The 27,561-nt window shown below is 37.8% G+C and overlaps 1 protein-coding gene across 5 annotated transcripts in view; it reads left to right on the top strand.

The window, feature by feature from the left end:
• bmpr1ba (bone morphogenetic protein receptor, type IBa) overlaps positions 1-27,561 on the top strand; it is a 204,397-nt gene that overhangs the window by 28,910 nt on the left and 147,926 nt on the right. For 4 of the 5 annotated variants that reach the window (XM_062024288.1, XM_062024284.1, XM_062024285.1 and 1 more), the window contains one exon: positions 17,094-17,152. The exons of the other annotated variant lie outside the window; for it this stretch is intronic. The gene's annotated coding sequence lies outside the window, so the exon portion shown is untranslated. The remainder of the gene's footprint in view (positions 1-17,093; positions 17,153-27,561) is intronic. 5 annotated transcript variants of the gene reach the window in all.

Genomic DNA, 27,561 nt, shown 5'->3' with positions numbered 1-27,561 from the left:
TATATATATATATATATATATATATATATATATATATATATATATATATATATATATATATATATATATAATAATCAAACAATACTAAATATACTAACTAAGGAAATAGAGTGTGACAAAATCCAAGAGTGTGTATGGTGTAAGACTATGTGTGTAGATTAGCTGTTGAGTGTTACCGTAAATGTTGAACGAGAGACGAGGAAGTCCAGGGGAGAGAGAAGTCTACAGGTCCGAGTCCAAAGCGGGGGAAGTCAAGGATCGAGGGAGGTAGTCAGAGTCCAGAGGGAGATCCAGGGTACTGCGGGGACGACACAAGAAAACACACACTGAAAACACGGAGGGGCAAACACAGAGAGAACAGGATTGCATCAAGAAGGACGTGGCTTCCAGTACGCGAACAGAAGGTTATATTCCGGCCCGGGATGACAGGTTGTGCCGGCTTATGAAGGCAGCTCGCTCATCACGGGCGGGTGTGCGGATTGCAGATTGTCTGCAGGCGCGAGGAGAGAGAGCGCCTGTGGGCGTGGCCCGCGGTGCGCTCGTCAGGACGCAAAGATGAGGGCTAGCTGTGACAGATATCGCGGATATATTAAACTTACGTTCACATCGCAGACACTCCAGACAATCGCGTGCGTCTTGTTTACTTCATCACAACATTAATTAAAGTATTTTTTCGGCGGACACATTTTCAGTACATCACTTTTCAATCGTGCGCAAATAATAGGCTATATATATATCCATTCCTACTGTAACGACCTTCTGGTGGTAATGTTTTATGTTCGTATGGTTTTGATTTGATGTTCATTGTTCCCAAGAGGGAGAGAATGAGATAGTGTTGTTGTGTGTCTGAGGAAGCACGGAGACCAAAGTGTTAGTGATCAGCATTAAAAGGCATTACAGTAATTAGCGATGGCGATCACATACTGTTTCATGGCCGATTGATCGGCACATCCCTAGTTTTGATCTTCCATGTACAAACCCCGTTTCCATATGAGTTGGGAAATTGTGTTAGATGTAAATATAAACGGAATACAATGATTTGCAAATCCTTTTCAACCCATATTCGGTTGAATATGCTACAAAGACAACATATTTGATGTTCAAACTGATAAACATTTTTTTTGTGTGCAAATAATCATGAACTTTAGAATTTGATGCCGGCAACACGTGACAAAGAAGTTGGGAAAGGTGGGAAGAAATACTGATAAAGTTGAGGAATGCTCATCAAACACTTATTTGGAACATCCCACAGGTGTGCAGGCTAATTGGGAACAGGTGGGTGCCATGATTGGGTATTAAAAACAGCTTCCCAAAAAATGCACAAGAAAGGACGGGGCGAGGTACACCACTTTGTCCACAACTGCGTGAGCAAATAGTCCAACAGTTTAAGAACAACGTTTCTCAAAGTGCAATTGCAAGAAATTTAGGGATTTCAACATCTGTGGTCCATAATATCATCAAAAGGTTCAGACAATCTGGAGAAATCACTCCACGTAAGCGGCATGGCCGGAAACCAACATTGAATGACCGTGACCTTCGATCCCTCAGACGATACTGTATCAAAAACCAACATCAATCTCGAAAGGATATCACCACATGGGCTCAGGAACACTTTAGAAAACCACTGTCACTAAATACAGTTCGTCTTTACATCTGTAAGTGCAAGTTAAAGCTCTACTATGCAAAGCCAAAGCCATTTACTTTCCTGGCCCGCCTGCAGTCCAGACCTGTCTCCCATCGAAAATGTGTGGCGCATTATGAAGCGTAAAATACGACAGCGGACTGTTGAACGACTGAAGCTCTACATAAAACAAGAATGGGAAAGAATTCCACTTTCAAAGCTTCAACAATTAGTTTCCTCAGTTCCCAATCGTTTATTGAGTGTTGTTAAAAGGAAAGGCCATGTAACACAGTGGTGAACATGCCCTTTCCCAACTACGTTGGCACGTGTTGCAGCCATGAAATTCTAAGTTAATTATTATTTGCAAAAAAAAATTAAGTTTATGAGTTTGAACATCAAATATGTTGTCTTTGTTGTGCATTCAATTGAATATGGGTTGAAAATGATTTGCAAATCATTGTATTCCGTTTATATTTACATCTAACACAATTTCCCAACTCATATGGAAACGGGGTTTGTACAAAATGCATCAACGTCATCCTTCAATGTGTATTACTTGCTAATTTTGCAATTTCACAACGCAAACAAAACATGACAACCTCGCCGCGTCAAGGTGGATAAACATTCACGTGCAAACAAGCAGGAGGGAAAACACAGTATTTGGTAAGTCTTGAATAGATTTGCTCCTTGTTTCACGTCCGCTGCTGGAAAACTGTGTCCATCCAGTGTGTAATGCGTCATATCCTTCGGACCGCTGCTTTCGATCACAGACACCTCCTGAAACACACACACACACACACACACACACACACACACACACACACACACACACACACACACACACACACACACACACACACATACGCAACCTGTTCATGACTGCGTACTGCACTTTACGCCTTCGGAGCAGAAGATTTCATGGCAGCGTGTCAATCAAAGTTCAGCGGGGGTGTATATTGTAGTTCAGCAGGGGTGTATATTGTAGCGTCCCAGTAGAGTTAGTGCTGCAAGGGATTCTGGGTATTTGTTCTGTTGTGTTTATGTTGTGTTACGGTGCGGATGTTCTCCCGAAATGTGTTTGTCATTCTTGTTTGGTGTGAGTTCACAGTGTGGCGCATATTTGTAACAGTGTTAAAGTTGTTTATACGGTTACCTTCAGTGTGACCTGTATGGCTGTTGACCAAGTATGCCTTGCATTCACTTGTGTGTGTGAAAAGCTGTAAATATCATGTGACTGGGCCGGAACGCAAAGGCAGTGCCTTTAAGGTTTGTTGGCGCTTTGTACTTCTCCCTGTGTGCGTTTTAAAATGTCATGAATTTAACTTTTTGAAACCGATACCAATAATTTTGAAACCGATACCGATAATTTCCGATATTACATTTTAAAGCATTTATCGGCCGGTATTATCGGCAGTCCGATATTATCGGACATCCCTATCTGAGAGTAAAATAACTAGACTGTGACGTATAGGTGAGTGGAACCCAAGGATGCAGAGACGTATTTTTGTGTGGACAAAAGTTATTTCTTTTATTTAGGAGGAAGCATGAAGTAGCAACATAAAAGCAATGGTGGAAAATACGAAAAACACATCATGCAAAAAACTACTAAGGTAAATGAAATACTCTAAACCAGGGGTCACCAACGCGGTGCCCGCGGGCACCAGGTAGCCCGTAAGGACCAGATGAGTAGCCCGCTGGCCTGTTCTAAAAATAGCTCAAATAGCAGCACTTACCAGTGAGCTGCCTCTATTTTTTAAATTGTATTTATTTACTAGCAAGCTGGTCTCGCTTTGCCCGACATTTTTAATTCTAAGAGAGACAAAACTCAAATAGAATTTGAAAATCCAAGAAAATATTTTAAAGACTTGGTCTTCACTTGTTTAAATAAATTCATAATTTTTTTTACTTTGCATCTTATAACTTTCATAAAGACAATTTTAGAGAAAAAATACAACCTTAAAAATTATTTTAGGATTTTTAAACACATATACCTTTTTACCTTTTAAATTCCTTCCTCTTCTTTCCTGACAATTTAAATACATTTTCAAGTGCATTTATTTTTGTTATTGTAAAGAATAATAAATACATTTTAATTTAATTCTTCATTTTAGCTTCTGTTTTTTCGACGAAGAATATTTGTGAAATATTTCTTCAAACTTATTATGATTAAAATTCCAAAAAATTATTCTGGCAAATCTAGAATATCTGTAGAATCAAATTTAAATCTTATTTCAAAGTCTTTTGAATTTCTTTTAAAAATGTTGTTCTGGAAAATCTAGAAGAAATAATGATTTGTCTTTGGTCCAATTTGTTATATATTCTAACAAAGTATAGATTGGATTTTAACCTATTTAAAACATATCATCAAATTAATCTTAATTAATCTTAATCAGGAAAAATTACTAATGATGTTCCATAAATTCTTTTTTTAAGTTTTTCTCTTCTTTTTTTCGGTTGAATTTTGAATTTTAAAGAGTCGAAATTGAAGATAAACTATGTTTCAAAATGTAATTGTCTTTTTTTTTCGTGTTTTCTCTTCTTTTAAACTGTTCAATTAAGTGTAAATATCATTAATTATTAACAATAACATAGAGTTAAAGGTAAATTGAGCAAATTGGCTATTTCTGGCATTTTATTTAAGTGTATCAAACTGGTAGCCCTTCGCATTAATCACTACCCAAGAAGTAGCTCTTGCTTTCAAAAAGGTTGGTGACCCCTGCTCTAAACCATGGGTGTCAAACTCTGGCCCAAGAATTTCATTCTACCGATTTCCACCCGGTCAACAATATTGGGGGCGTGCCTTGAAGGCACTGTCTTTAACGTCTTCTACAACCTGTCGTCACGTCCGCTTTTCCTCCATACAAACAGCGTGCCGGCCCAGCCACACAATATATGCGGTTTTATACACACACAAGTGAATGCAAGGCATATTTGATCAACAGCCATACGGGTCACACTGAGGGTAGCCATATAAACAACTTTAACACTGTTACAAATATGCGCCACACTGTGAACCCACACCATGACAAACATTTCGGGAGAGTATCCGCACCGTAGCACAACATAAACACAACAGAACAAATACCCAGAACCCCTTGCAGCACTAACTCTTCCGGGACGCTACAATATACACCCCCCGCTACCGCTTGTGGAAAAAGTTAATGTTGATACTTACCTAAGAAGGCTGCAAATAGAAAAGAGGCATTACATTTTTATTTAATATACCATTGATGTTTTTTCGTTTGTTTTTTGAAAGTTGATTTTGCACTATTTAGTTAAATACGCGTTTCTTGTTCCATATTCAGTGTTAAAGCAAATCGCAATAATTAACGTTTTATTCATGCACTTTCTCTTGCTACTTCAAGGCTTGAATGTTTGATTCGTTCATTATTGTTATTTTATTTTCAAATGTATTATTAGCCTGTGGAAGAAGTTTATTTTGATATTTACCCCAGAAGGCTGCAAATAGAAAAGAGGCATTCAATTTTTATTTGAATTTTATTTGATATGCCATTGATATTTTTTCATTATTATTATTATTATTTGAAACTCGATTTTTGCATGTCACTATAAAGTTATACAAGCCTCGCTTTTTCAATATTCAATGTAAAACTTGTATTAGTAGATTGCACAGTACAGTACATATTACGTACAATTGACCACTAAATGGTAACACCCGAATAAGTTTTTCAACTTGTTTAAATTGGGGTCCACGTTAATCAATTCATGGTAAACCTGAGGAGAAGGACACAAGTTGAACTAGGACAGGGGTCGGCAACCCGCGGCTCCGGAGCCGCATGCGGCTTCTTGACCACTCTGATGCGGCTCAGCTACATACATGCCGACCCCCCCGATTTTCCCAGGAGATTTATGGATCTCAGTGTCCCTCATAGATTACTCCCAGGGAAAAAATAATCCTATTTACACTCTAATTACTAAATAAAGGGCGTGCCCTAATTGCACTGCAGTAATTGTCCTCTATAGCATTTACATACAGCGTGCCAGTCCAGCCACATGTTGCATGTTGTTATTACTTGCACACACAGGAGACAGCAAAGCATACTTACTCATCAGCCACACAGCTTACACTGACGGTAGCCGTATCAAACAACTTTAACATTGTTACGTTACAAATATGCGCCACACTGTGAACCCACACCAAAAAAGAATGAAAAACACATTTCTGGAGAACATCCCACCGTAACACAACATAAACACAACACAACCATTACCCAGAATCCCATGCAGCCCTAACTCTTCCGGTCTACATTATACACCCCCGCTACCACCAAATCCCCCCACACATCAACCCCCCCCCCCCCACCCCCCCCCCCCCTCCGTGCGTTGGTTGAGCGGAAGAGTTAGGGCTGCATTGGTACCGTCAGTGTAAGATGTGTGGCTGCTGAGTTAGTACGCCTTGCTGTCACTTACGTGAGCAAGCTGAAATTGCACTCTATGTGTGGTCGAACAGGTACACTGTTAGGGCAGACTGTAGAGGGCGCCAAATGCAGTGTCATCACGCTCTGATATTCGGGAGTCTCCCGGGAAAAATGAGAGGGTTGGCAAGTATGACGCTATCAAGCGCCATTCATTCAAAACTCGCGGGCTGCACTAACATCAAATTTCCACATTAAAGTGCGTGCCGGTGCGTGTGTCGGAGACCCCTGGTTAACATAGCACAAAGCGTTTATGCGGTGTTTTTCATTTTAAATTTTAAATTTTTTTTTGTGGCTCCCATTACTTTCTTTAATTTGTGAAACTTGCCAAAATGGCTCTTTGAGTGGTAAAGGTTGCCGACCCCTGAACTAGGAAGTTCTCCGGCAAAACCAATGACATCTGCGATTTTGAGGAAACAGTGTGCAAAGTTCCGGCGCTCGTGTGCTGTGAGCAGCCAGGCTAAATAGGGTGTGACCTAATCGTCCTCAGGTGTGTGCGAGATACTGTGGACGAGAGAGAGAGTCGACAGGTGCGAAAGACATACAGGGAATTTTAGATTACCACATAGACAAACCAAACCATTGCTCTTTATAAAAATATATATGTACACCCAATAATAATAAATTGGGCTATTTTATATAATGAAATTCACTGTATTCTCCTGCATATTTTATCAAAACTGTCTAGACGTTGAGGATCAGTGGGTCGGAATAAGGAGACAGGCGGCTGTTGCCATGGGAACCTTTAAATCACCATCTTCTGTGTTGTTTCTCACGCAGCTCTACAAAAACACCCGCTGTAACTTAAGGGTATTTTGCCCAATTTGGCCACAATTTTTTTGATACATATCTTTAGGGGACTTACGTGCACATCGAGCAAAACATGATTGCAGGGGCACAGGCGGGAGGGACATAGCAACTGATGATCAAAAATGATATCCGTATTACATGTATACCAGCATGTCTTCTAAAGCATTTTGATATGGGGCGTGGTAAATATAATTTACAGCTCCAGCTCTGTATGTGAGTCCTGTATGTCAGTGGTCCCCAAACTTTTTTGCACAACAGATCGGTTTTATGTAGGCATTATTTTCAGGAGCCGGCTTTCCACTTGTGCCAGATAAATACAGCAAAAAATAAGTGCATGAAAAATACAACTCACTATAACACTAAATTAGTGGGAGCTCTGGACTTGTTTCTTTGCAATGAGATGCAGATGGAAATCAGCCTTTGGCTACAATCTGTCACATTTATATTTTAAATGCTCATTAATGTGCATTGTATCATGTCACAAAGTTATAACTAGAGATGTCCGATAATATCGGCCTGCCGATATTAACGGCCGATAAATGCTTTAAAATGTAATATCGGAAATTATCGGTATCGTTTTTTTTATTATCGGTATCTGTTTTTTTTTTTTTTTTATTTTTTATTAAATCAACATAAAAAACACAAGATACACTTACAATTAGTGCACCAACCCAAAAAACCTCCCTCCCCCATTCACACTCATTCACACAAAAGGGTTGTTTCTTTCTGTTATTAATATTCTGGTTCCTACATTATATATCAATATATATCAATACAGTCTGCAAGGGATACAGTCCGTAAGCACACATGATTGTGCGTGCTGCTGGTCCACTAATAGTGCTAACCTTCAACAGTTAATTTTACTCATTTTCATTAATTACTAGTTTCCATGTAACTTTTTTTATATTGTTTTACTTTCTTTTTTATTCAAGACAATGTTTTTAATTTATTTATCTTATTTTATTTTATAAATTTTTTAAAAAAGGACCTTATCTTCACCATACCTGGTTGTCCAAATTAGGCATAATAATGTGTTAATTCCACGACTGTATGTATCGGTATCGGTTGATATCGGTATCGGTAATTAAGAGTTGGACAATATCGGAAGATCGGATATCGGCAAAAAAAGCCATTATCGGACATCCCTAGTTATAACAAATGGAAACTCCCTATAAGGAAATGTGTTATACATCTATAAACAAACTTATTGGTGTGTCAATTGGGACAGGCCAAAGTTAAATCGGAGAAAAAGTTTTTTTATTATTTTATGTTTCTCTGCGGCCCGGTAGCAAATGCGTCACGGACCGGTACCGGTCCCCGGACCGGTGGTTGGGGACCACTGCTGTATGTGACTACTTTATCTTCTTAAAGGGGAACTGCACTTTTTTGGAATTATGCCTATTGTTCACAATCATTATGAAAGGACATGACGACGGATGTAATAATAATTTAAAAAAGCATTCTAACTTGTGAATAAACTAGAGATGTCCGATGATATCGGATTGCCGATATTATCGGCCGATAAATGCTTTAAAATGTGATTTCGGAAATTATCGGTATCAGTTTCAAAAAGTAAAATATATGACTTTTTATGGTACACGGACGTAGGGAGAAGTACAGACCGCCAATAAACCTTAAAGGCACTGCCTTTGCGTGCCGGCCCAGTCACATAATATCTACACGGCTTTTCACACACACAAGTGAATGCAAGCATACTTGGTCAACAACCATACAGGTCACACTGGGGGACGGCGTGGCGAAGTTGGTAGAGTGGCCGTGCCAGCAATCGGACGGTTGCTGGTTACTGGGGTTCAATCCCCACCTTCTACCATCCTAGTCACGTCCGTTGTGTCCTTGGGCAAGACACTTCACCCTTGCTCCTGATGGCTGCTGGTTAGCGCCTTGCATGGCAGCTCCCGCCATCAGTGTGTGAATGTGTGTGTGAATGGGTGAATGTGGAAATATTGTCAAAGCGCTTTGAGTACCTTGAAGGTAGAAAAGCGCTATACAAGTATAACCCATTTATCATTTATTTATTTATTTATCACTGAGGGTGGTCGTATAAAGAACTTTAACACTGTTACAAATATGCGCCACACTGTGAACCCACACCAAACAAGAATGACAAACACATTTCGGGAGAACATCCGCACCGTAACACAACATAAACACAACAGAACAAATACCCAGAATCCCTTGCAGCACTGACTCTTCCGGGACGCTACAATATACACCCCTCGCTACCTCCTAAATCACAAATAACATTGGTATTGTCGCTATAATAGCCGCACCCACTAAATTAAATATGTTTCCATATATTAGCCAAACTGGACATTGAGCCACATATGTACATTGTGAATTAGCAATTTACACAGAAAAAATGTGTAAAATGTTTATTTACCTACCTAAATTGTTTCCAAACGGTGCCAGTAAAACGGCTGATCGAACAAAACAGAAATAATCGTCATGGGCCCAATAGCTGCGGAAGCTAGCTCTCCAATCAGCTAAACAGACTCAATAATGGTGACATTTTTGGTAAATATACTGAGGAATTTGTGGAAACTGAAACAATACAAAAATAATGCCATTGTAAGTTAATATTACTAACACAGACACATGTTATGATATTAGCTTTATATGCATGAAAACACTCCTACAGACATCACAGATGGGATTGTTTTATATGTATGAATAGTTTTAGTTGTATGGTAAATTTCACAAACATTGCTTGGAGTGATGAATGAAGAAACTATACGAGTAGAAATCCTATGGATGACTAGAAAACACACTTCAAAAAGCCAGTGTTCAAAAACAAGAAAAAAATAAAAATAAAATTAGGGGTATTTTATTTGAACTAAGCAAAATTATTAGAACAAGAATAGCTAACCTCAATGAACCCAAAAATACCTTAAAATAAGTATATTCTTACTAATAACAAGTGCACTTTTCTTGGTAGAAGAAAAAATTAGACCTTTTTGCTCAATATGTTGAAAAATATTCTTAAATTAAGTAAATGCTAGTGCCATTATCTTGACATAATGATATGCATACATCATGATTTTTTTTTTTCATGCTTGAAGTAAGAAATTATTACTTTAAAAAAGTAGTTTTATACTTGTGAGTGTTGATGACACAGCTTTGCAACAGTTGATATTCTAGTTTCAAGCATGTTTTACTCAATATAGGTCATCAAATCTCAGCAACAAGCTGTAATATCTTACTGCGATCATTTAGGACCCTTAAAACAAGTAAAACACTAACATAATATCTGCATAGGGAGAAGAATTATCTTATCGGACAGAAAATAAGGAAATATCACCCTTATTTGAGATATTTAATCTTACTTAGATTTCAGTTTTTGCAGCGCGGAATGGCACTTGTACTTCCGGTTCTAAGCACTAAACCGAAGGAAATACTGTAGACGTTCACTCTGCCGCACCTGCAGTGAGCAAAGTTGTCCAAAAGATGGCGCCATAGCGCAAACAATAACACACCTGTTCAGTGTCTCTGCTTGTGTTTAATAAAAACTATTTTTTGAACACAAAACATTGTGGCAGTTGGCGAAGAAAAATCCATAAATTAGCCGCACCGTTTTATAATCTGTAGGAAAAAAGTAGCGGCTTACAGTCCGTAATTTACGGTATATACATTTCTTTGAAAATTGTTAACTTTGACCAAAATGCAACCAAGTAAATCTCCTATACAAAATGATTTGGTTAAGAAAATGTTGCTTCGGTTGCAGAAAATCTTTGAAATTGAAATTGAAGTTGTTTACTTGTGTGAGGTCATGACATCACTCGCAAAAAGATAGTTTTAAACAATAATCTGAAATATGAAAAATACTCTGCAGTGTGAACGTAGCCTTGATTGACCGCGGCTCCTCCGTACTTAGTAGTAGTTGTCTCTTTTCATTGCAAGGTGGCATCAAAGACCTGTTTTTATATTACAATTCCGGGTGCACAGTGCGGGTGGGAAGCATGCGTGTGGCTCAAAGTTATGTTATGCTAGCTGAGCGACCTGCCACATTACTCACCATCAACATGAATCCACGTTCTGTTCGCGTGTTTGCCCTTTGACAAATTCCACACATTTAATGGCAAATGTTGTTTTTTAATGGAGTCTATGGAGCCTCTGTTTTCTTGAAAAGTACTTGCAGAGTGGGTGGTATTTGGGCGTGTGGTAAATGTAGTTGGTAGGTATGTTTGTATATTTTCACTGGGTTAGCAGGTGAGAGCCCAACCCCATAAATGGTCGGTACACTGCTGTTCAGGTTTACAGGTTGCTTACATTTTCTGTTTATTGTGAAGCACGGTGGGACAGGGGTTAGTGCATGGGCCTCACAATACGAAGGTCCTGGGTTGGATCCCCGAACTCGGGGTCTTTCTGTGTGGAGTTTGCATGTTCTCCCCTTGACTGTGTGGGTTCCCTCCGGGTACTCCGGCTTTTTCTCACCTCCAAAAACATGCACCTGGGGATAGGTTGATTGGCAACACTAAATTGGCCCTAGTGTGTGAATGTGAGTGTGAATGTTGTCTGTCTACACTGCAAAAACTGAAATCTAAGTAAGATGAAATATCTCAAATAAGGGTGATATTTGCTTATTTTTTGTCCGATAAGATAATTCTTCTCACTAAACACTAAACTAAACTAAAACATGCTTGAAACTATTTTTGTCCAAATGTCCAAAACACACCCAGCAATGGTGCACAGGAAGGCGGGGAAGAAGAGGGGAAAAGGCGGCCGACTTTTCCAACTTTTTTGCCACAAGTCTCTTAAGACTTGTGGCACTCGAACCCGGGTGTGATTTTTGAACATTTTACCGACTTTTCTCACTTTTCTCCCCGCTTTCCCGTGGGACTTTGCTGCGCACATTTTGGGCATCCCGTCCGGCGGCGGGACTTGTAGGACTCGGACCTGGGTAGGTATTTTGAACATTTTTGGGACTTTTGCCGACTTTTCCAACTTTTATCCCCCCCTCCCCGTGGGACTCGGCTCGGTGTGTTATGGACATTTTGGGCATCCTGGGACTTGCCCGGCCATACATAAGATTTTATGTTAGAGTGTTTTACTTGTTTTAAGGGTTTTGGTCCTAAATGATCTCAGTAAGATATTACAGCTTGTTGCTGAGATTTGATGACCTATATTGAGTAAAACATGCTTGAAACTATTTTTGTCCAAATGTCCAAAACACACCCAGCAATGGTGCACAGGAAGGCGGGGAAGAAGAGGGGAAAATGCGGCCAAAATGGTCAAAAAGTCCCAATTGTGTCCAAAATACCTCCCCGGCCGCACCAGTCCCGGGATGCGAAAACTGTCCAAAACGCACCCAGCAAAGTCCCATGGGAAGTGGGGGAGAAAAGTCAGGAAAAGTCCCCAAAAATTTTCAAAATACTTACCCAGGTTTGAGTCCCACAAGTCCCGTCGCCTGCCGCGCAAGTCCCGGGATGCCCAAAATGTCCATAACACACCCGCCTGAGTCCCACGGGGAGGGGGGATAAAAGTTGGAAGTTCAAAATACCTACCCAGGTTCAGGTCCCACATCGAACCCGGGTATGATTTTTGAACATTTTACCGACTTTTCTCACTTTTCTCCCCGCCTTCCCGTGGGACTTTGCTGGGCACATTTTGGACATTTTGGGCATCCCGTCCGGCGGCGGGACTTGTGGGACTCGAACCTGGGTAGGTATTTTGAACATTTTTGGGACTTTTTCCGACTTTTCCAACTTTTAACCCCCCCTCCCCGTGGGACTCGGCTGGGTGTGTTATGGACATTTTGGGCATCCTGGGACTTGCGCGGCCATACATAAGATTTTATGTTATAGTGTTTTACTTGTTTTAAGGGTTTTGGTCCTAAATGATCTCAGTAAGATATTACAGCTTGTTGCTGAGATTTGATGACCTATATTGAGTAAAACATGCTTGAAACTATTTTTGTCCAAATGTCCAAAACACACCCAGCAATGGTGCACAGGAAGGCGGGGAAGAAGAGGGGAAAAGGCGGCCAAAATGGTCAAAAAGTCCCAATTGTGTCCAAAATACCTCCCCGGCCGCACCAGTCCCGGGATGCGAAAAATGTCCAAAACGCACCCAGCAAAGTCCCACGGGAAGTGGGGGAGAAAATTCTGCAAAAATGTTCAAAATACCTACCCGAGTCCCACAAGTCCCGCCACCGGCCATGCAAGTCCCGGGATGCCCTAAATGTCCATAACACACCCGCCTGAGTCCCACGAGGACGGGGGATAAAAGTTGGAAGTTCAAAATACCTACCCAGGTTCGAGTCCCACATGGAGTGCCACAAGTCTTAAGACTTGTGGCACTCGAACCCGGGTGTGATTTTTGAACATTTTACCGACTTTTCTCACTTTTCTCCCCGCCTTGCCGTGGGACTTTGCTGGGCGCGTTTTGGACATATTGGGCATCCCGGCCGGCGGCAGGACTTGTGGGAGTCGAACCTGGGTAGGTATTTTGAACATTTTTGGGACTTTTGCCGACTTTTCCAACTTTTAACCCCCCCTCCCCGTGGGACTCGGCTGGGTGTGTTATGGACATTTTGGGCATCCTGGGACTTGCGCGGCCATACATAAGATTTTATGTTAGAGTGTTTTACTTGTTTTAAGGGTTTTGGTCCTAAATGATCTCAGTAAGATATTACAGCTTGTTGCTGAGATTTGATGACCTATATTGAGTAAAACATGCTTGAAACTATTTTTGTCCAAATGTCCAAAACACACCCAGCAATGGTGCACAGGAAGGCGGGGAAGAAGAGGGGAAAAGGCGGCCAAAATGGTCAAAAAGTCCCAATTGTGTCCAAAATACCTCCCCGGCCGTACCAGTCCCGGGATGCGAAAACTGTCCAAAACGCACCCAGCAAAGTCCCACGGGAAGTGGGGGAGAAAAGTCGGCAAAAGTCCCCAAAAATGTTCAAAATACTTACCCAGGTTCGAGTCCCACAAGTCCCGTCGCCTGCCGCGCAAGTCCCGGGATGCCCAAAATGTCCATAACACACCCGCCTGAGTCCCACGGGGAGGGGGGATAAAAGTTGGAAGTTCAAAATACCTACCCAGGTTCGAGTCCCACATCGAACCCGGGTATGATTTTTGAACATTTTACCGACTTTTCTCACTTTTCTCCCCGCCTTCCCGTGGGACTTTGCTGGGCACATTTTGGGCATCCCGTCCGGCGGCGGGACTTGTGGGACTCGAACCTGGGTAGGCATTTTGAACATTTTTGGGACTTTTGCCAACTTTTCCAACTTTTATCCCCCCCCTCCCCGTGGGACTCGGCTCGGTGTGTTATGGACATTTTGGGCATCCTGGGACTTGCGCGGCCATACATGAGATTTTATGTTAGAGTGTTTTACTTGTTTTAAGGGTTTTGGTCCTAAATGATCTCAGTAAGATATTACAGCTTGTTGCTGAGATTTGATGACCTATATTGAGTAAAACATGCTTGAGACTAGAATATCAACTGTTGCAAAGCTGTGTCATCAACACTCACAAGTATAAAACTACTTTCTTAAAGCAATTATTTCTTATTTCCATCATGTAAAAAAAAAAAATCATGACTTTGACCCAATTGTGTCTCATATTAAAACAGATGACAGCCAAATGGACTTTGCTGTTTTATTTTCAATGAAACAATAGAAAATACGTACTCATATAGTAGTACAGTTGTTATTAGTGAGAATATACTTATTTGAAGGTATTTTTGGGTTCATTGAGGTTAGCTAATTTTACTTGTTTTGGAAAGTCTTGACAAGCCAAATTATCTTGTTCTATTGGCAGATAATTTTGCTTAGTTCAAATAAAATACCCCTAATTTTTGTTTGTTTTTTTCTTGTTTTTGAACACTGACTTTTTGCAGTGTATCTGTGTTGGCCCTGCGATGAGGTGGCGACTTGTCCAGGGTGTACCCCACCTTCCTCTCGAATTCAGCTGAGATAGGCTCCAGCACCGCCCCCCGCGACCCCGAAAGGAACAAGCGGTAAATAATGGAAGGATGTTCCATACTGTTCTCCTTCCATATTATCAATCAGACCAGTATCCCTGGTGTTAAACCACTGGATTCTGGCAATGTAAAATGACCCTTTCTTTGCCAGGTGCACTCCTTTATTATCGAATGTGCAGTTCTGTATAACAGTACAGTAACAGTAACGTACATATAGTAGTTACAACTGAACAGCTTCATACAGGCAAGCTTCCTCCGTTGATAAGACAAGGTTAAGTCCATTACAATAAAAGTGTCATCTATCGAGTCCATTTCGCTGCAGGTGGTGTCTCTACCTGTCAGTGCTTTTATTGGCAAAGAGAGAAATGACAGTTTTCAGCAGCTGAGTGGAAAAAAAGGGATTTGGAAGCTAATCCGTCTCGCTGATCCTTTTCGGAACAGCCGAGCATTGAGGCACACCGCCGGGCTCCTGCCTTGACAGGTCGGCTTTTGATACCTGACGAGCGGTAAAAAACTGACACCCCGCCATCCCTCCTTTTTGTTTTTTCAATTTCTTCCAACATGTCTTAAATCAAACATAATTCACTCTGAAGCTGTTTTTTACTCATTAATAATGGTGTAAGGAATAGCACTGTCTGTAAATGTGTGTTTTAATTCCATACCAAAGAAAGACTTTTACCATTGATATTCGTGCTGTCATAATGATTGCATGTGGCGCATCAAGTTTGTGGCAAAGAAGTGAAATGCATTAAAATATGCTTGCGCTATTCAATAGACTCGATGGTACAGTGCAACCTTGTTTTACAGACTTAATTGGTTCTTGAACATGGTTCGTCAACTGAAAGGTTCGTATAGTGAAGCAGAGTTACCCATAAGAACCAATGTAAACATGAGTAATTGCTTCTTGCCTTGACAAAAGTTCTTATTTAGTGTGTGTGTGTGTGTGTGTGTGTGTGTGTGTGTGTGTGTGTGTGTGTGTGTGTGTGTGTGTTTATATATATATATATAAATATATATATATATATATATATATATATATATATATATATATATATATATATATATATATATATATATATATATATATATATATATATATATATATATATATATATATATATATATATATATATATATATATATGTCTTAATTAGATTATCCAAAAAATAGTGCTCGATACCGTGGTAGAGCGTAATATGTATGTGTGGGAAAAAAATCACAAGACTATTTCATCTCTACAGGCCTGTTTCATGAGGGGTTTTCCTCAATCCTCAGGAGATTTTTTCCGTGAAAAAATCTCCTGATCAATGAGGAAAACCCCTCATGAAACAGGCCTGTAGAGATGAAATAGTCTTGTGATTTTTTTCCCACACATACATATATATATATATATATATATATATATATATATATATATATATATATATATATATATATATATATATATATATATATATATATATATATATATATATATATATATGTATATATATATATATATATATATATATATATATATATATATACATATATATATATATATATATATATATATATATATATATATATATATATATATATATATATATATATATATATATATATATATATATATATATATATATATATATATATATATATATATATACACTACCGTTCAAAAGTTTGGGGTCACCCAAACAATTTTGTGGAATAGCCTTCATTTCTAAGAACAAGAATAGACTGTCGAGTTTCAGATGAAAGTTCCCTTTTTCTGGCCATTTTCAGCGTTTAATTGACCCCACAAATGTGATGCTCCAGAAACTCAATCTGCTCAAAGGAAGGTCAGTTTTGTAGCTTCTGTGACGAGCTAAACTGTTTTCAGATGTGTGAACATGATTGCACAAGGGTTTTCTAATCATCAATTAGCCTTCTGAGCCAATGAGCAAACACATTGTACCATTAGAGCACTGGAGTGATAGTTGCTGGAAATGGGCCTCTATACACCTATGTAGATATTGCACCAAAAACCAGACATTTGCAGCTAGAATAGTCATTTACCACATTAGCAATGTATAGAGTGTATTTCTTTAAAGTTAAGACTAGTTTCGGGGTCGCGGGGAGCTGGAGCCTATCCCAGCTGCACTAGGGTGGAAGGCAGTGTACACCCTGGACAAGTTGCCATGTCATCGCAGGGGCCAATACAGATTCACACACTAGGGCCAATTTAGTGTTGCTAACCAGCCGATCCCCAGGTGCATATGTACAACACGTGACTGTGTACGTTTGTGTGTCTACAGAGTACGGCGGTATGTGACCATCTCCATCTGATGTTTATGGATCCACCCTTCAAATAATGGTAAGCATAATTCTCGCAATAATTTGATTGGCCTCCAGAGGGCGCCATTTTAAAACCTGTCCATGAACGCAAAACACTCAGCTTGTGGGTTTATCATCATTGACCTGTCTCTCTATCTCAGTATCTCTGTCTTCCTGTCTTGGTGCCATCCCTCTATTTCTTTTACACAGCTGTCTGTTGACTTCAGGCTCTCAGTAGCCCGTCAACAGCAGCAGAAAGTACTTAGCGGTCTAAAAGAGGCAGCAACGGGCTTTGATGTAATCCTCGTTTGGGCTGCTACTGAATCCTAAATAAACTACTGCAATGGGACACCTTTGTTTACCAGCATTGACGCAACCAACAACTTACGACATGGAGATAACTTTGAATATCGTGATCAACATGTGTACATCTTTACGTACTGAAATCTTGAAGAGGCCCGTAATATAGTTCTTAAGAAACTGCCCGTATAATGCCAAACATTTAAAGACTAGAAAAACACTCTTGACAGGCTTTATCTACCAAACAGTAAAGGATCATTAAAGTGGATCTAAGATGAACTCTTTGTTGTCTAGATCAGTGTTTTTCAACCACTGATACAGTCTGGTGTGCCGTGTGGGATTATGTCATTTCAGCTATTTGGGTTAAAAATATTTTTTTACAAACCAGTACACTGCAAAAACTGAAATCTAAGTAAGATTAAACATCTCAAATAAGGGTGATATTTGCTTATTTTCTGTCTGATAAGATAATTCTTCTCACTAAGCAGATTTTATGTTAGAGTGTTTTACTTGTTTTAAGGGTTTTGGTCCTAAATGATCTCAGTAAGATATTACAGCTTGTTGCTGAGATTTGATGACCTATATTGAGTAAAAACATGCTTGAAACTAGAATTTCAACTGTTGCAAAGCTGTGTCATCAACACTCACAAGTATAAAATTACTTTTTTAAAGTAATAATTTCTTACTTCAAGCATGAAAAAAAAATCATGATATCATTATGTCAAGATAATGGCACTAGCATTTACTTCATTTAAGAATATTGTTCAACATATTGAGCATAAAGGTCTCTTTTTTTTCTACCAAGAAACGTGCACTTGTTATTAGTGAGAATATACTTATTTTAAGGTATTTTTGGGTTCATTGAAGTTAGCTAATTTTACTTGTTTCGGAAAGTCTTGACAAGCCACATTTTCTTGTTGTATTGGCAGATAATTTTGCTTAGTTCAAATAAAATAACCCTACATTTTGTAATTTTTTTTCTTGTTTTGAATAATGATTTTTTTGCAGTGTAGTCCTTTGTTCAACTTATTTAGTTATACTAGCGGTGTTCCTCAAGGTTCCATTTTAGGTCCACTCTATTTCATTACGTGGGCTATTCAACTGGTGGCCTGCAGGTTCAGTTAAAAAAACCAACATGTAAGAGACTCACATTTTTGCAGCAGATTCTTCAAAACACAAGAGTGCTGTCATATAGATGATCTTTGACTAGCTTTTTCGCAAAAAAAAAGAAAAAACCTCTGTAACTTTGACAAAATACATGTCTACTGTAGAGGACACTGGTTGAGCAAAATGGTCCTTTTTTTTTTCTACCAAGAAAAGTGCACTTGTTATTATTAGTGAGAATATACTTATTTTAAGGTATTTTTGGGTTCATTGAGGTTAGCTAATTTGACTTGTCTTGGAAAGTCTTGACAAGCCGAATTTTCTTGTTCTATTGGCAGATAATTTTGCTTAGTTCAAATAAAATACCCCTCATTTTTGTATTTTTTTTTCTTGTTTTTGAACACTGACTTTTTGCAGTGTAATTATAATCCGCAAATAATGTGCCGTTGTTGAGTGTCGGTGCTGTCTGGAGCTTGGCAGAGTAACCGTGTTATACTCTTCCATATCAGTAGGTAGCTTATTGCTTTGTTGATGTCGGAACATGGTTTGTCGTGATCACAATATGCAGACGACAGTGGGAGGCAGGGTGCAGGTAAAAAAGTATCTAATGCTTAAAACAAAAATAAACAAAAGGCGAGTGCCCCTAAAAAAAGGCATTGAAGCTTAGGGAAGGCTATGCAGAACGAAACTAAAACTGAACTGGCTACAGAGTAAAGAAAAACAGAATGCTGGACGACAGCAAAAACTTACAGCGTGTGGAGCGGAGATGGCATCCACAAAGTACATCCGTCCATGACATGACAACAATGTCCACACAAAGAAGGATAGCAACAACTGAAATAGTCTTCATTGTTAAAACAAAGCAGGTGCGGGTAATGGCGCTTATAGGAAGACAGGAAAATACCAACAAAACAGGAAAAGCCACCAAAATAGGAACGCAAGACAAGAACTAAAACACTACACACAGGAAAACAGCAAAAAAGTCAAAATAAGTCACGGCGTGATGTGACAGGTGGTGACAGTACACCTACTTTGAGACAAGAGCTATAGAGATGCACACTGGGTTATGGTTTAAAGTCATATCCAACGATTGCGACGACGACTTATTGTCAATATCGAGTTACGATTTTTAATGATTTCTGCTGGTGGTGTGCCTTCGGATTTTTTCCAATGAAAAAAATGTGCCTTGGCTCAAAAAAGCTTGAAAAACACTGCTCTAGATAATATGTATTGGATATGCTATTGGATATGCAGTCAGGCCTTGGCCGATTACAAATTTTGCTCGACTATCTACAAATTATTGCCGATAAACGATATTATTGCCATTATTTTTTGAGACCAAATTAACCACTGATGTAATGATAATACATAAAAAATAATGCATGTATATCGCTTCAAATGCAATACACTTGTACTTCTCGGATATTTTAACATTGTAGTTTGAAAGTAAACCTTTAAATCTCCTAGGTACATAAAACAAACGAGTAATAACAGTAAAATATTAGAGATGTCCGATAATACCGGACTGCCGATATTATCGGCCGATAAATGCTTTAAAATGTAATATCGGAAATTATCGATATCAGTTTCAAAAAGTAAAAGTTATGACTTTTTAAAACGCCGCTGTACGGAGTGGTACACGGACGTAGGGAGATGTACAGAGCAGTTGCGTCTCCCAGTCATACTTGCCAACCCTCCCGATTTTCCCGGGAGACTCCCGAATTTCAGTACCCCTCCCGAAAATCTCCCGGGGCAACCATTCTCCCGAATTTCTCACGATTACCAGCCAGACAACAATATTGGGGGCGTGCCTTAAAGGCGCTGCATTTGCGTTCCGGCCCAATCACATAATATCTACGGCATCTCACACACACACACAAGTGAATGCAATCATACTTGGTCAACAGCCATACAGGTCACACTGAGAGTAGCCGTACAAACAACTTTAACACTGCTACAAATATGCGCCACACTGTGAACCCACACCAAACAAGAATGACAAACACATTTCGGGAGAACATCCACACCGTAACACAACATAAACACAACAGAACTATGGCTGCAACTAACAACTAATTTGATAATCGATTAATCTGTCGATTATTACTTCGATTAATTGATTAATAATCGGATAAAAGAGACAAACTACATTTCTATCCTTTCCCGTATTTTATTGAAAAAAAACAGCATACTGGCACCATACTTATTTTGATTATTGTTTCTTAGCTGTTTGTAAATGTTGCAGTTTATAAATAAAAGTTTATTAAAAAAAATAAAATTAAATATAAAAAATAAAAAATAATATTTAAAAAAAATAGCCTCTGCGCATGCGCATAGCATGGATCCAACGAATCGATGACTAAATTAATCGCCAACTATTTTTATAATCAATTTTAATCGATTTAATCGATTAGTTGTTGCAGCCCTAAACAGAACAAATACCCAGAAACCCTTGCAGCACTAACTCTTCCGGGACGCTACAATATACACCCCCCGCTACCCCCTACCCCCCTCCACCCCCCACACCACCACCTCAACCCCGCCCACCTCAACCTCCTCATGCTCTCTCAGGGAGAGCATGTCCCAAATTCCAAGCTGCTGTTTTGAGGCATGTTAAAAAAAAATAATGCACTTTTTGACTTCAATAATAAATATGGCAGTGCCATGTTGGCATTTTTTTCCATAACTTGAGTTAATTTATTTTGGAAAACCTTGTTACATTGTTTAATACATCCAGCGGGGGCATCGCAACAAAATTAGGCATAACAATGTGTTAATTCCACGACTGTATATATCGGTATCGGTTGATATCGGAATCGGTAATTAAGAGTTGGACAATATCGGAATATCGGATATCGGCAAAAAAGCCATTATCGGACATCTCTATACAAATATACTTTGTTAAAAATGTTTACACTTGAATGAAAATCACAACTCAAAGCATACACACACTAAAAAGTGCAGCTTTGTAACCATAAATGTAGTAGAAATGATCCGGATCACCCCCAAAATGCATTTCAATAGGGTATATTTTTCCAATCCTTTCGGAGCACGTAGCAAAACAGTGAGGATGGAGAGATGAGTATGCTTTTAACGAGGAAGCATCACTCAATGACGTCAATTATCTTTAAAAAATGAAGAAGTAAACCCTCAAAAGGATAGCTTGGATTGACACACACGCGCGCACACACACACACATAGACACACTCACACACAGACACACACAAGACGACCTTGAGGGTGTTAGGAGTGTTGACGTTTGTTTGGACGGCTCTTTAATTCCTCCGACCACCGGCGAGGTCACTTGGCATTGACATCAAAGAGAACAATTTCATACCGGGAGACACAGCGATACGCTTCGTGTTTTATTCTAGACTCACTCTCTATACCAGTGTTTTCAACCACTGTGCCGCGGCACACTGGTGTACCGTGAGATATCGTTCGGTGCGCCGTGGGAAATTATGTAATTTCATTTAATTGGGTTAAAAATATTTTTTGCAAAGCAGTATGTCAAGTTGTCGTGGTGGTGACGAACCCTAAGATGCAGAGATGGCAGGTTTGGTGCGGGAAAACTTTAATTTAATGTCCAAAATTAAGGCAAAACACAAACCAGGAACCATCAAACAGGAAAACTGGAAACAGCAAACAGTCCCCAGCATACATCTTACAGCAGGGGTGTCCAAACTTTTTCCACTGAGGGCCGCACAATGAAAAAATCAAAGCTAGCAGGGGCCATTTTGATATTTTTTATTTTAAAAACCAATACAATATATGTATAAAAAATATACATTTAGGCTTCCACTCAGGCTTGATCCTGGGGACCCCAAAGGGTTTTGGTCCAAAAAATATAAAAAAATGTGTCATTATTCAGTATTATTATTTGTGTTATTATTCAAGTTTTAAAATCTCTAGATCAGGGGTCACCAACGCGGTGCCCGCGGGCACCAGGTAGCCCGTAAGGACCAGATGAGTAGCCCGCCGGCCTGTTCTAAAAATAGCTCACATAGCAGCACTTACCAGTGAGCTGCCTCTATTTTTTAAATGTTATTTATTTACTAGCAAGCTGGTCTCGCTTTGCCCGACATTTTTAATTCTAAGAGAGACAAAACTCAAAAAGAATTTGAAAATCCAAGAAAATATTTTAAAGACTTGGTCTTCACTTGTTTAAATAAATTCATTAATTTTTTTTACTTTGCTTCTTATAACTTTCAGAAAGACAATTTTAGAGAAAAAATACAACCTTAAAAATGATTTTAGGATTTTTAAACACATATACATTTTTACCTTTTAAATTCCTTCCTCTTCTTTCCTGACAATTTAAATCAATGTTCAAGTAATTTTTTAATTTTTTAATTGTAAAGAATAATAAATACATTTTAATTTAATTCTTCATTTTAGCTTCTGTTTTTTCAACGAAGAGTATTTGTGAAATATTTCTTCAAACTTATTATGATTAAAATTCAAAAAAATTATTCTGGCAAATCTAAAAATCTGTAGAATCAAATTTAAATCTTATTTCAAAGTATTTTGAATTTATTTTAAAATTTTTGTTCTGGAAAATCTAGAAGAAATAATGATTTGTCTTTGTTAGAAATATAGCTTGGTCGAATTTGTTATATCTTCTAACAAAGTGTAGACTGGATTTTAACCTATTTAAAACATGTCATCAAAATTCTAAAATTAATCTTAATCAGGAAAAATTACTAATGATGTTCTATAAATTCTTTTTTTAAGTTTTTCTCTTCTTTTTTTCTGTTGAATTTTGAATTTTAAAAAGTTAAATTGAAGATAAACTATGTTTCAAAATGTAATTGTCATTTTTTTCGTCTTTTCTCCTCTTTTAAACTGTTCAATTAAGTGTAAATATCATTAATTATTAATAATAACATAGAGTTAAAGGTAAATTGAGCAAATTGGCTATTTCTGGCAATTTATTTAAGTGTGTATCAAACTGGTAGCCCTTCGCATTAATCAGTACCCAAGAAGTAGCTCTTGGTTTCAAAAAGGTTGGTAACCCCTGCTCTAAATCAACATTAGGTCTATCTGTCAATATAACATTTTTTAAAGATTTAAATTGTATGCTCTTTTTGTCAAAGAAAACCCTTTTTTTAATGAAAAAAACACAAAATATGCAATATTTTCACCCAATAAAATTTTTAAGTGGGATATTTGAGATTATATAATTGGAGCCTTAAAAAGGTCAATAACTCATAACACCATTGATTTTAATTCATTATTATTTTTAAAAACTAATCACACTAAATTAATAAACTCATTAAAGTGTTAAAAAATAAATTATATATTTTTTTACTGTTTACTTTTAACACAATAATCTCGAGATCAACTTCAGATCTATCTGTCAATTATAAGTTTTATTGTTGTTTATGTTTTATGTTTTTTGTTTTTTCGTTTTAGGCCCTTCTTTAAAAAAAACAGCTCGTTTTTTTACATGGCAAACACAAAATATGCAACATTTTCCCCAAAAAATATCTCAAAATATTTAATGTGACGTAATTGGAGCCTTGAATAGGTCAATAATTCATAATGACATTGATTTGGATTCATTATTATTTTTTAAAGAAAGAAACAGCCTACATGGCAGCTTTGTTTGATTAGAGTAGACATTGCTACATTTTCTTGTTACATTTCACCTGTTTGCTCTTTAAATATCACTTTTAATGTTTTTTATTTTTTTCAATCGTATTTTTAAAATGTGCCGTGGGGCCGTTAAAAAATGACCTGCGGGCCGCAAATGGCCCCCGGGCCGCAATTTGGACACCCCTGGCTTACAGCTACAGCGACAACGACAATACTCCAGCAGTGACTGGAGGGCAATGCAGGTCTAAATAGCAGCCGGCTGATTGACACCAGGTGTGGCCAGGTGCCAATCAGCCGCAGCAGAGGGGAAACAGCGCTCAGGGAGACACGCAGGAAACTGAACCAAAATAAGAGCGCTGACAGGAAATAAAAACAAACACAGAGGAAAAACCAAAACATAACTAAACTGTCAGTGACAAACCTGACACAGTAATTATTGTCTGTGCTGTCAAGAGCTCGGCAGTTTAACCGTGTAATACTCCTCCATATCAGTATGTGGCAGCAGGTAGCTAATTGCTTTGTAGATGTCGTTAACATGGTTTGTCGTGGTCACAATATGCAGACGACAGCGGGAGGCAGGGTGCAGGTAAAAAGGTATCTAATGCTTAAACCAAAAATAAACAAAAGGCATTGAAGCTTAGGGAGGGCTAAGCAAAACACTGCAAAAACTGAAATCTAAGTAAGATGAAATATCTCAAATAAGGGGGATATTTGCTTATTTTCTGTCTGATAAGATAATTCTTCTCACTAAGCAGATTTTATGTTAGAGTGTTTTACTTGTTTTAAGTGTTTTGGTCTTAAATGATCTCAGTAAGATATTACAGCTTGTTGCTGAGATTTGATGAGCTATATTGAGTAAAACATGCTTGAAACTAGAATATCAACTGTTGCAAAGCTGTGTCAATAACACTCACAAGTATAAAACTACTTTTTTAAAGTAATAATTTCTTACTTAGACCCAATAATTAAACTTCAAAAAAGGGTCATTAGAATAATACACAAAGCGTGCTACTATGAACATACCAATCCATTATTTATAAGTTGTAATGTGTTAAAATTTTCAGATATTGTGTTTTGTAAAAACAATGGAAATTATGTTTCGAATAAAGAAAAGCTTGTATTCTTGGGTTATTTCAATTAAGAGGAGAAAACTATAATTTACGGGGGATATTGATTTTTGAAATAGGTAAAGCAAGAAGGAATATAAAATACAAATGTATTTCAGTTTTAGGAGTTAAATGGTGGAACAAGCTCAGTGATGAGCTGAAGACATGTAGTTCTTTGTTAAGGTTTAAGAAAACATTGAAAGGTGAAGTCATTGAAAATTATAAAATATAGTAACAATTACTTTCATCCCATTGATTTTTTTTTTCTTTTTAACGTTGATGTTCCAGGTAATCTTATTTTCAGTGAAGGTATAGGATAGGCAAATATAAGCCTTGGCTTCAGCCTATTCCTTTTTCTTTTCTTTTCTTTTCTTTTTGTGTGTAAATGTGTATGATTGTTATATATGTACAGTGTTTCCCATAAACTGCCAAGATACCTGTGGCGGTGGGGGCGTGGATATGGGCGTGGTCACTGTGACATCATCGAGTAATTTGCATAATTTACTACAATGATATGATTTTCTCTAAAATGGCTAAAAAAATGTATACTTACTAATTAATAATAACAGTTTTGTTTTAAACGTCCATCCATCCATCCATCCATCCATTTTACAATATAATTACAACACTTTATGTACATATTTATATACAGATTTGAACAATAAGTTATTCACTGAAATATATTTATTAATTGTGGTTCTTACGAAAAATATATCTTATAAAAATATAAAAGCCAAAATGTCTCTTAAAGCTCTGCCCCTTTAATTAGTGCATACTAAATAATTTAACTTTAGCCTACTGCTACAACCATATTATTTACCAGCAACATAAAGTGAAACAGAGGCAGAGGTGTCCTGCCACAGTCAGTAACAAATAAACAGAAAACAGTAGTGGTGGTAGATAGACACAAAGCTTCATCAAACATCTGATCCACTGAACAAAGAGCTCCAAAAATCTTGATCCTACACTTCTCTTTTGTAAAGTAAATCTGAACAGCCGATATGGGCATCTACATCAACTATATGATTTGCCTGAGAAGCTTGACTTTTTTTTTTTTTTTTTGAGGCGGCCTTAATTCTTTCGTGGCGGGCCGCCACAAATAAATGAATGTGTGGAAAACACTGATGTATAATCTGTACTCTTAAACTGGTCTTACAAAATGGTTAATGGTTGATGGTTGATTATATGACCGAAATAAACTTATTTCATTCATTACTTCAAGCATGAAAAAAAAATCATGATGCCGAGTACATATCATTATGTCAAGATAATGGCACTAGCATTTACTTAATTTAAGAATATTTTTCAACATATTGAGCAAAAAGGTCTCATTTTTTTCTACCAAGAAAAGTGCACTTGTTATTAGTGAGAATATACTTATTTTAAGGTATTTTGGGGTTCATTGAGGTTCGTTAATTTTACTTGTTTTGGAAAGTTTTGACAAGCCGAATTTTCTTGTTCTATTGGCAGATAATTTTGCTTAGTTCAAATAAAATACCCCACATTTTTGTATTTTTTTTCTTGTTTTTGAACACTGACTTTTTGCAGAGAGAGTTAATTACTTGAAAATATGTTTAAGTTCAGCCCAGACCGGTCTGCTGCCTAGACGGGTTGTCATTGGGGCAGAAAGCAAATGAGAATACAATAATAATTGAGTTATAACTGAACTCAAATAAGGCATTTTTGTCGCAATCGCTCCAAACTGAATGTTATCTCTCATTCAAAAGTCTTTCACCTATTTCCGCAAAAGTGCCTACACTGCAAAAAGTCAGTGTTCAAAAACAAGAAAAAAAATACAAAAATTAGAGGTGTTTTATTTGAACTAAGCAAAATTATCTGCCAATGGAACAAGAAAATTCGGCTTGTCAAGACTTTCCTAAACAAGTAACATTAGCTAACCTCAATGAACCCAAAAATACCTTAAAATAAGTATATTCTCACTATTAACAAGTGCACCTTTTTGCTCAATATGTTGAAAAATATTCTTAAATGAAGTAAATGCTAGTGCCATTATCTTGACATAATGATATGCGCTCGGCATCATGATTTTCTTTTTCATGCTTGAAATAAGAAATGATTACTTTAAAAAAGTAGTTTTATACTTGTGAGTGTTGATGACACAGCTTTGCAACAGTTGATATTCTAGTTTCAAGCATGTTTTACTCAATATAGGTCATCAAATCTCAGCTACAAGCTGTAATATCTTACTGAGATCATTTAGGACCAAAACACTTAAAACAAGTAAAACACTCTAACATAAAATCTGCTTAGAAAATAAGCAAATATCAGCCTTATTTGAGATATTTCATCTTACTTAGATTTCAGTTTTTGCAGTGTATGA

This window comes from Entelurus aequoreus, linkage group LG17, assembly GCF_033978785.1.
Source record: "Entelurus aequoreus isolate RoL-2023_Sb linkage group LG17, RoL_Eaeq_v1.1, whole genome shotgun sequence".
Classification (NCBI taxonomy): domain Eukaryota; kingdom Metazoa; phylum Chordata; class Actinopteri; order Syngnathiformes; family Syngnathidae; genus Entelurus; species Entelurus aequoreus.
This window is presented reverse-complemented; position numbering and strand designations above follow the sequence as displayed.